Source organism: Pimephales promelas, chromosome 5 (assembly GCF_988280905.1).
Source record: "Pimephales promelas chromosome 5, fPimPro1.hap1.1, whole genome shotgun sequence".
NCBI classification, from domain to species: domain Eukaryota; kingdom Metazoa; phylum Chordata; class Actinopteri; order Cypriniformes; family Leuciscidae; genus Pimephales; species Pimephales promelas.
In genome coordinates, this window is record NC_142773.1 from 35,073,857 (window position 1) to 35,083,627 (window position 9,771).

Below are 9,771 nucleotides of genomic sequence, written 5' to 3' on the forward strand. Positions count from 1 at the left end.
GCAACTGTTGTTGAAGCTTATCTTGATGTTTTCAGCACACCCAATAGATTAACACCAGCCATGAAAAACAATTGCTCTGTATTTCAAAGCTTTACAGTATTATGTCAGAAGATACAACCAGCATTTTAACTGTAAATGTATTTGGTGTATCTCCTTTAAAGCAATATAAAGGGTCAGGGAGACTATTCTGTTTGTGTCATTCATTGCTTTTCTCCAGTTATTATGAAGTCCAAAGTAATCTTAATTTTCAAACTCCTCTTGAGTATTTTTCGAAGAAAAGGGGCTTAGTTACAAATGGTCAATATATCCATTCTTAAACTGAACAGCTTTGCAACACAAAGACTGCCTGGGTTCTTCTGCTCCATGGCAATTTTTGGCTAGTGCCAACTGTATACCTTGTTTCAGCTTGGCAGCACCATCCGAAAATTGCGTTCTCCTGTTGGCTCATTGTAAGAGGCTTACCATTCACACAACTGCCCAACACAAACTTTCCACAAACATGCCATGAATTACACACTTATATAACAAGGCATGGATCTTTATTATTTAACCCACGTACAGCATGATTTGATTTTACTCTAGCCTGCTTGGCACGCTACCACATGTGAATCGGCAGGACAACAACTGTTTCAAGTTTCAAAGAGGCTTTAGCGTGTTTTCCATAATGTAGCCTTTCAAATTCTAGGGGCCTTGCACAAACTGAACCCTATATGAATAAACAAGCACCATCTTACGTACAGAGACAAATCTGGGAAGGACTAATTATCATAGAAGCTCACAATAGGCATCTGAATGCCCTTTCATGGTGTCAAGCTCAGTTTGGAAATTTCAGCCATAATGACTTGAGGCATTTTGTGCCATCACATGCACTATCCATACAGTCCAATGCTCCAGTACATGTTCTTTACGAGAGCTTAGGTTAGGGAGGCTGGACTCCAGAACGGATATTAGAAGACCACCGCTTAGGGCTATGGATCTCTCATGTTCATGAGAGCATATTGCCTTTAACAAGGCCTTCAAATTCTGAGAAAAGATAATTCTGCTTTGTTCTTTTCTTTTGAACAAGGCACTCATATTAGTTTCTCACAGTATCATATTGTTACTGGAAGGCGTCCAGGTTTAGAACACAATGGCCAACAAGTTAAGTTCAGATGAGTGTCGCATTTTGCATGATTACTGTTCAAATGACTATAGGGGCTGTTTACACCAGGCCAATTCATGCGTTTTCTCGGATCGGATATCAGATGCTCTCTGATTTAATGTTCAGCTATAGACCTTATGCACCAGAGAAACATGGGCGCCGTCATCTTTAGAATATTGTCTTTGAACTTCCGTTTTTGCGGTCGCTCTGTATATTTCTATGGCATCACTGTCGAGGAGTAATTAACTGGTGAAGTGGATTTACTTATTGTAGAGTTAACAAAAGGTATCATGAGCATTGTAATGTTTATCATAAGCATTGTAAAGCAGATGTCTTAACAAATTTTTTTACGAGCAGTTTATTCATACCTATGCAAGATCGCTGTGAAAATACAGACCGGAAGTCAAAAGACAACGAGCGCAACGCTGAAAAGGGGCGGAGCTACATAAGGTCTATAATAATAAATCAGATGCTATTTGATTTATCAAAACGATTTCATTTACACCTGGTCAGGTCACATAAATGTGTTTTTTGCAAAACCCATGTAAATCCGATCTTCAATTCCCGCTGCAGATTTAATGGAGTGCACGTCACCGAAAGCAACAGATATTGCTAATTTGTGAAGACATCTCCACTACAAATAGGAAAAAGAGGCTACAATTTGCAAGAGCTCACAAAAATTGGACATTTGAAGACTGGAAAAATGTTGCCTGGTCTGATGAGTCTCGATTTCTGTTGAGACATTCAGATGGTAGAGTCAGAATTTGGCGTAAACAGAATGAGAACATGGATCCATCATGCCTTGTTACCACTGTGCAGGCTGGTGGTGGTGGTGTAATGGTGTGAGGGATGTTTTCTTGTCACACTTTAAGCCCCTTAGTGCCAATTGGGCATCGTTTAAATGCCACAGCCTACCTGAGCATTGTTTCTGACCATGTCCATCCCTTTATGGCCACCGTGTACCCATCCTCTGATGGCTACTTCCAGCAGGATAATGCACCATGTCACAAAGCTCGAATCATTTCAAATTGGTTTCTTGAACATGATAATGAGTTCACTGTACTAAAATGGCCCCCACAGTCACCAGATCTCAACCCAATAGAGCATCTTTGGGATGTGGTGGAACGGGAGCTTCATGCCCTGGATGTGCATCCCACAAATCTCCATCAACTGCAAGATGCTATCCTATCAATATGGGCCAACATTTCTAATGCTTTCAGCACCTTGTTGAATCAATGACACGTAGAATTGGGGGTCAAACATATTAGTATGGTTTTCCGAATAATCCTTTAGGTGAGTGTATATCATTCTCACATGTTTATCTTTTTAGCATTTTTGGGTTGGAGTAAAATTTACATATGTGGTTTCAACAACCAGATGCATTTACACTTGATTTCATCCGGAATGAGGTCCAGACCTCCTCCTGAAGTGGTTTGAGCAATCGGATTCAAATCAGTCTTGAATGCATTTCGGAGGGCATGGTCTTTTCACAATCGGATAGCTATCCGATCACAGAAAATGCATGAAGTGGCCAGGTGTAAACAGCCCCTAAATGACATGCACAATTAGGGCGGGTTCACACATAATTATTTGCATTGCACTGCACATCTTTTAAATTGTTTTTAAATATGCATCTTTTTGCATATCTTCATGCTGGCATCTTTTTGTCTGTGCCACATTTTTAAGAAGCTACGTCTAACCTTGCTCCAACATACATACCACTAGTTTTCAAATAATCAAGCTCTAGACATGAATATTACATTATTACATTATACATTATGGTATGTTCCCTTCAAGTGGTTTCAGAAATATCGTAATTCTGAGTTCTGAGCACTTAAATGACAGAGTGAAGTCGTATTTATAAGTAGGACTCGTGGAATTCTAGCTCATTCATGAGGTGCCCCAAAGGGGTTGGAACTCCACAATGGTTTTCACTAAGTAGTTTGCAAAAACCTCTTTTCTGTGACCTAGAATGCAATTTATGTGAGGATAAGAGGCCAGTTTACAGCAAAAACATTGTTTTCAGAAATATTGTATTTGTATGGATGGCCAATCACACCCTATACGGTCATTCACTATTCCCTAAATTACTCCACTCATTTAGTCCACTTGAAGAAGTGATTGAAAACGAGCGAGTGAATTGAATTCAGACACTAAAGAGCCGGAAGTGCTGTCGATTTTGCATAGTTTTAACTTGCTGTTTAATAATCATTTAAAAATTAGCCAACTAGCAGTAATGAAAATATTTATCTTGAACTCTACAATGAAAACTAGCATGTCTAAACCTTAATTAAGCAATTTAATAAATTAAAAAGGAATTACTTTTGGACCATCTCACTATCTTATGGATAGACACGGGAATTAATATGACGCATGACTCTCACAGTGCATTATATACACGGGATATTCTCTGTTGAGTGTACATTGGTTGTGCACCCGTTATTGCAGTGCATTGAGGGATTGAATGAGTGCACTAGATAACGTCCATGGTTTCAGACACCACTACAAATGGCTGCCCCCTCAAATAGAGTCTAGAGTATAGGGGCGACTTCGGACACAGCCATCGTGTCTCAATATCAGCTATTCAAATATTAGCCTGGTTTTTGTATGTAGTAACTGTAAAAGCTAGTCTAAAACGTGATGTAAGTAAGTCAAGAGTAATAAGGTATTATGATGTAGCAATGACAAAGACTCATTAAGAAGCTCAATGGTTCTTAACTTAAAGTATATGGATTTGTATGGGTTCCATTCAGATTGAGGCTGAACGAAAATAAAGCAGTTGAACACAAAGACCCAGTTCTAACTGAGGCTGAGCAGTGTTTGTGTTCTCTCAACATAAGCGACCAGGTCAGAGCTTATTCATGGACTTAATCCAAATGGCTTTATGACAAACTTTGAGCAATGAAATGGCCATTGTTCACTCTGAACCAGAATTATAATTAAGACCGGTCAGCCTGATCAACAAAACCTCTAAGAGAGGAAGAAGGGCTTTTGATGGGTCCTCATGGTCCACTGGGAATAGTGATAGCCTCATCAGCAACGGACTGAGCTCGAATAACATGAAAAAGACAGCAGCCTGCCAGCATTTGAATTAGGACCCATCCGGAGTACAATTCCTGATTTATACTTGGTTCAACCATTGACCTCATAGTACTGCACTAAATGTTCCCACAGAATAGATGCCTACCTGCGGCTGAGGTAAATGTTCCCGCTCATCCAGGGGGACCTGTGTGCTTAAAAAGGGCTTGCACATTTTGTGAGAACCAAGCGCAGATAAAAGGAATGAAGGTCTAGCCTGGTCATACTACCACAACAGGTAAAAGTCTGTAGGAACAGTTGTCATGGTGCCATTGCGCACTTTACAAATAGGTCTCAGTGGGAATAATGTGAAAGGCAATCCGTTGAGCACAAGAGAATTATCACAGGATAAGGTCAAGAGATAACAAAGATGCTTGTATCGTCGTCTCTTCTGCTGTGAGGGAAAGACCTTCCTCTCACAAAATAATTATCCCACATCTCATCCCATATTCATGCCAAGCTCTCAACTCTCTTCAGAGAAGAGCTCAATCATTTATAAAGCAGTCAATCATGCATAGCTTGTCCAAAAGAATGATTTTATTGATTATTTAAAAACACCTATTTGTTTTTAAAGGCTGCCATAATCTTTCTATTGAAACTTGAATGTCATGTATTAAATATATTCGTAATTATACATTTAATATGAAGTTGTAATTTAGTAAAACATTTTTTTGGTTAAAAATGATCCAAAATACATAATTTAGAAAATACAGTGTTCAAAACTATCTGCTTTCATTAGCTTGATTCAAAGCGGTAAGCTTGTAATACTCTTTTTAATTCCAGTGGTACTGGTGGATTTCCGCGGGAGATTCGTGCTTGTCTTTGCTTCATTACGTTACATCTGTACACATAAAGAAGGAGTCTCGGCTAGTATTGCGTGTGAGGATGCTGATAGCCTTTTCTCACTGCACTTGACTTGATATAATTAAACTTATCAATTTGATGCTGGATCCAGAAAGGTTCAAATGACAATCACCAGTGACAACAGATTCGCCCGCTGTAAAATGCAAAAGACTTCGTTCAGAGTGGCTATACAGAGAGAAAGAGACTGCAACCGGCCCATGCGAAAACAAGGATACATATCGGAAGGACATGTAGTCACTTGTTGCTGCCGTTGTTAACATTAACATTATATTATCTGCAAGCACTTCACTTTTGAACATATACTTTTAAGATTTGAAGTACAATAAGCATTTTTTTTCACAAGGGCAGTGCAGTATAAATTAATAGACACTAATGCTATCCAAAATAGTTAGTCTTGCAGTTAACATGTATGAGAGACCATCAACACGAGAGGAAACTCAGTTAATATATGTACTGTATCACACGCTAGTTATTTGTCATGCATAAAATCCTCCTCAAGCTATGATTCTATCTTTACAGTGACCATTAATGCTATTATCCTTAGCTTATAGAGGGATCTCTCTCTCTCTCCCTCTGTGTGTGTGACTCTTTTGACTGTGTTCTGGAGCAGTACTAGCCTGGTTAACGTCAGACCATGTCTCATTGACATTGTTCATTTTCTTGTATTTGAGGCGTGTTTTATGAATGCCCAGAGCCGTTTATTGGATGCTACGAATGTCTATCAAATGCACCTTTACGTAGCTCATAGCCAATCATTTCAATTATACCAGATGTGAGCGAAAGAAATTAGGCGAGGAAGAAGACGATGGGTCAGAGATTTATTTGCGTTCTACAATAGGCTACATCGAAAGGTAACTTCGGGTCTGCTGCCATCTTTGATGCATAGGTATAAACAAACTGCTTCGGTGTGTCGCATTGGCGTCGTCAGTGTTGCTGCTCCCTCCCCGTTCTGTGATTGGTCCTCTCACTGAGGTGAAAATTTGGTCCATGGTATCCAGACTGTATATATAAAATCACGCTGCACTAAGGCAGTACCTGGCTAGAGCTGCAGCACAGTTCAAGTGACCCATCAAAAGTCATCCCAATCATGCTAGCATCCTGTTTATATAACTAATGCTAACCTCAGGCTCAAAGCACACAGGGCCTTAGCTAATCTCACTCAAGGCAGCCGACCACTTTCAGGTCATGCAGATGTCTTTATGACATGCTTTCTGATAAAACAGGGTCATAAACATGGTGTGCATTATAATCAAGACAGTGTAATCCATGTTAACAAGGCGTTTATCGCTCATAGCCTTGAACAAAACAAAGAAAGACAGGCTCCATATCAAGAACTTTTTCAATTTTATTGAACACAGAAGAGGACATGTTTCTTGTTGAGTGAGTTGCCTTCTTTCCCTCAGGCATCCAGCATTTTGTCTTTATTTTAATTGAGGTGTAAGAAAGAAAATAGTATGTTTAAAGTATGTTTTCTATTTGTCCCAGAACATTTGTGCAACTTCCTGTTTACTGTTCTGTCTGCCATCTTTGTAGTCGTTTTATAGATTTTTTTTATTTGTTTTCCTCTTGATTGTCTCCCCCAGGTCTGTCTGATCTCGTTATCTTCTTAAGCTTATTAGCCCCTGTCTATATATAGCCCGTTTCTCTTATTGCTTTGTCAGTTGTGCGTGTAATGATTGCCTGTTTGCTAACCCCTTCAGTTATCGCTTGCCTCTGCCTGCCTTTTCTCGCTCCCGCACGTTACAGAACAATTGACCGGCAAAAATGGATCTAGCAGGAGCATACTTAATTTTTCTTCGCCAGGACAAGCATTCCCTTGAGGAACACACCTGCAAGTTTTTGGATCCTGTTTACTATAATGAGGTTTGTTAAAATAAATTAATAAATAAAATAAACATAAACAACAAAACAAAGTTAAAGCGCCAGCCCCTCATGCACAACATGTGACGTCCGTTAAAGGGACCTCCACTTTTTTTGGAAATAGGCTCATTTTACAACTCCCCCAGAGTTAAATAGTTGAGTTTTACCATTTTCAAATGAATTCAGACGATTTTCTGATATTTAGAAGAATATCAGTAACCAGACAGTTTCTGGTCTCATTGACTTCCTAGTATGAAAAAAAATATACTATGGTAGTCAATGAGACCAGAAATGGTCTGGTTACAGAAATTCTTCTAAATATCAGAAAATCGGCTGAATGGATTCGAAAACGGAAAAACACAACTGTTTAACTCTGGGGGAGTTGTAAAATGAGCCTATTTCCAAAAAAGTGGAGTATACCTTTAACATTCGCTCTCACTGCTCTCGGCTCCACCCTTCCTCACGACACACTTACCATACACACTTTCCAGACAGTTCACTCATTGCTTTTTATTTCACTGGACTCGGTGAACATCTTCGCACTCAACATCTCAATGATGGTCCTCGAGGGACTTTACCACCACCACTATGTTCTTGCTATATTAAAACAAAATTAGCATTGTGTCTTTATTTAGTTGATGCAGTGTATTATTTATAAAACCTACATGTTACATTTGCATCAACCCTGTTACCATCATATTTTGGCATTTTTCAATTTCAACAAGTCCACATAATCATATAAAATCATAATGGTCATCCTTGTAATATCTCTTTTTACAAATTACTCTTACTCTTTTTAACCACTTAGTACATTTTTAACAAAATATCTTTTTGTTTTTATTTAAAACTCTTTTGTCAACCCATTTTTTTTCTATAATTTTCTAGGAAACAAAGGATGAACGAGTTGGCAAAAATCTCATGAGAAGCAGTCGAACATCCTTGACCACCAGGTAATATCAAACTGTAAAACTGTCAACCCTGTTTGACGTATTAGTTTGAAATTGCACAGTGAGACGCATACATTTATATTGTATCACAAAGAGTGTTTCCTGTACATATGAAAATAAACTCTCTTGTATCTTGAATAAAAACTTATATACCAACAGAATTTAAAATGTCACACCATATTGAACTGAAAAAAATACTTGTTTAATGGAATAAAACAGTTTGCTTATACGTTTTGACAAAAGACTCAGACCAACTCTTTTTTAGCATCTAGCTCTTTTTTCCCATTCTGAAAGATTGAAATGTTTAGCTGATCAGCAGAACTTAATATCCTTCCTCGGTCAGGACAAAAGACTTTGAAATTAGGCTAATTTCAGCATTTCTCTCTTTTCCTGTGCTGATGGAAACAGATGCAGAGTTCCTGATTTGTACTTTTTGTGGGTCAGTATGTTCTTACATTGCTTTTTGTACACCCTCCGTCTATGCAACATTTTAACAATATATTTTATACCACCAGTTGACTGCTGGCTGATGTTTTTCCAACTGAGTCACACCAGAACAGCAAAACGCAGCAGAACTTTGAGCTGAAAGAGAAGGCGTATGACAGTTATGAGATTTTTATTTATTTATGAAGCACTCTGACTGTTGTGAAGCTCAGACTGATAACGGGTCACTTTCAGTGGCATCACGTTGATTGTACATCAAATTTGGCCTGACATTATTTTCCAGAGACAATAAAATATACAACAGTTTGGATGAGCTGTATGACAGAGATGAGTCACACCAAACTGGTTAATGATTATATGACCTGTTGATTTAATATTATAGTGAGCAGTATTATAGGAATTATGTTTTTCTAAATAAGTCATTAAAGCCACTCCTATGCCTGACATTTCTATTTTGTTGAAACTAAAAATGCTGGCATTTTCACATGGCATTAAATAACATTTTATTTACATGTGGTGGAAAAACTTATTTGTCACCTAACTAAGACTTGACCCTAAGCCAGTAAAGTTCATCATTTGAGTTTTTTTCTTTCTTTTAATCTCTGCAGCTTTGCGTCATAACATTAAGTCTATGGGCATTGAAGTAATTTGTGCTTCTTCATTTAAAAGATTGTCCTGTTCGGACATGTACGCTGATTAAAATATCATTTGTGCATTGCGTTGCTCACTAGTGTGATGTCATGCAAAGCTAAAATGTTACTAGTTTGTTCATAATATCTTGGAAAAGTTTTTGAATTTTGTATTTTTAAAATCAGTACATCAGTATCTGCATCTGATCTCTGTGTTGTAATATATATATATATATATATATGTTGTTTGCATTTAAACATTTTTTAAATGTGATACTAAATGCAATTAGCTGAACTTTATATGTAATTTCATATATGCTTCGATTGTTTTTGAAATGGTTCAATTCAATTTAGTACACTACATTTAAAATAAATAAATTATAATAATGAACAGCATACTACATTAAAATTATAATCAAGTTTACGTGTGTTTTATGATAATTAACAGAATTATTAACTACGATTTCAAAATATAAATGTAATACACATTTTTTTTAAACTTTCAAAATTAAGTGTAGGAAGGAACACAGCAATGAACATGTTCTTCTTTTAAGCTATTTTTTTGAAGTACACATTCAAAATTTAAGAGCACTTCTTTCTCACAAAGCTTTCACTATAGACATGACATGAAAATGAAATGTCTATACTCCGTTCTAATTTTCAGTGCATGCGTGCATGACTAGCACAATTATGCAGCTCTGTTTCTCATATTTCCATAATAGATGGGTAAATGAAAACAGATTCCTCAAGAATTTCATGCAAACATTTTCCATGTGTGTGACTGCATAGGTCAAACTGGAAAATAAGC

General features: G+C 37.5%; 1 long non-coding RNA gene across 1 annotated transcript; it reads left to right on the forward strand.

Moving 5' to 3' along the window:
* The first annotated feature begins 6,378 nt into the window (after positions 1–6,378).
* Positions 6,379–9,159, forward strand: LOC120483126 (uncharacterized). The gene is made up of 5 exons (XR_005623543.2): positions 6,379–6,463; positions 6,830–6,946; positions 7,829–7,893; positions 8,299–8,329; positions 8,406–9,159. It is a non-coding gene; the product is annotated as an uncharacterized LOC120483126 (long non-coding RNA).
* The last annotated feature ends 612 nt before the right edge of the window (positions 9,160–9,771 follow it).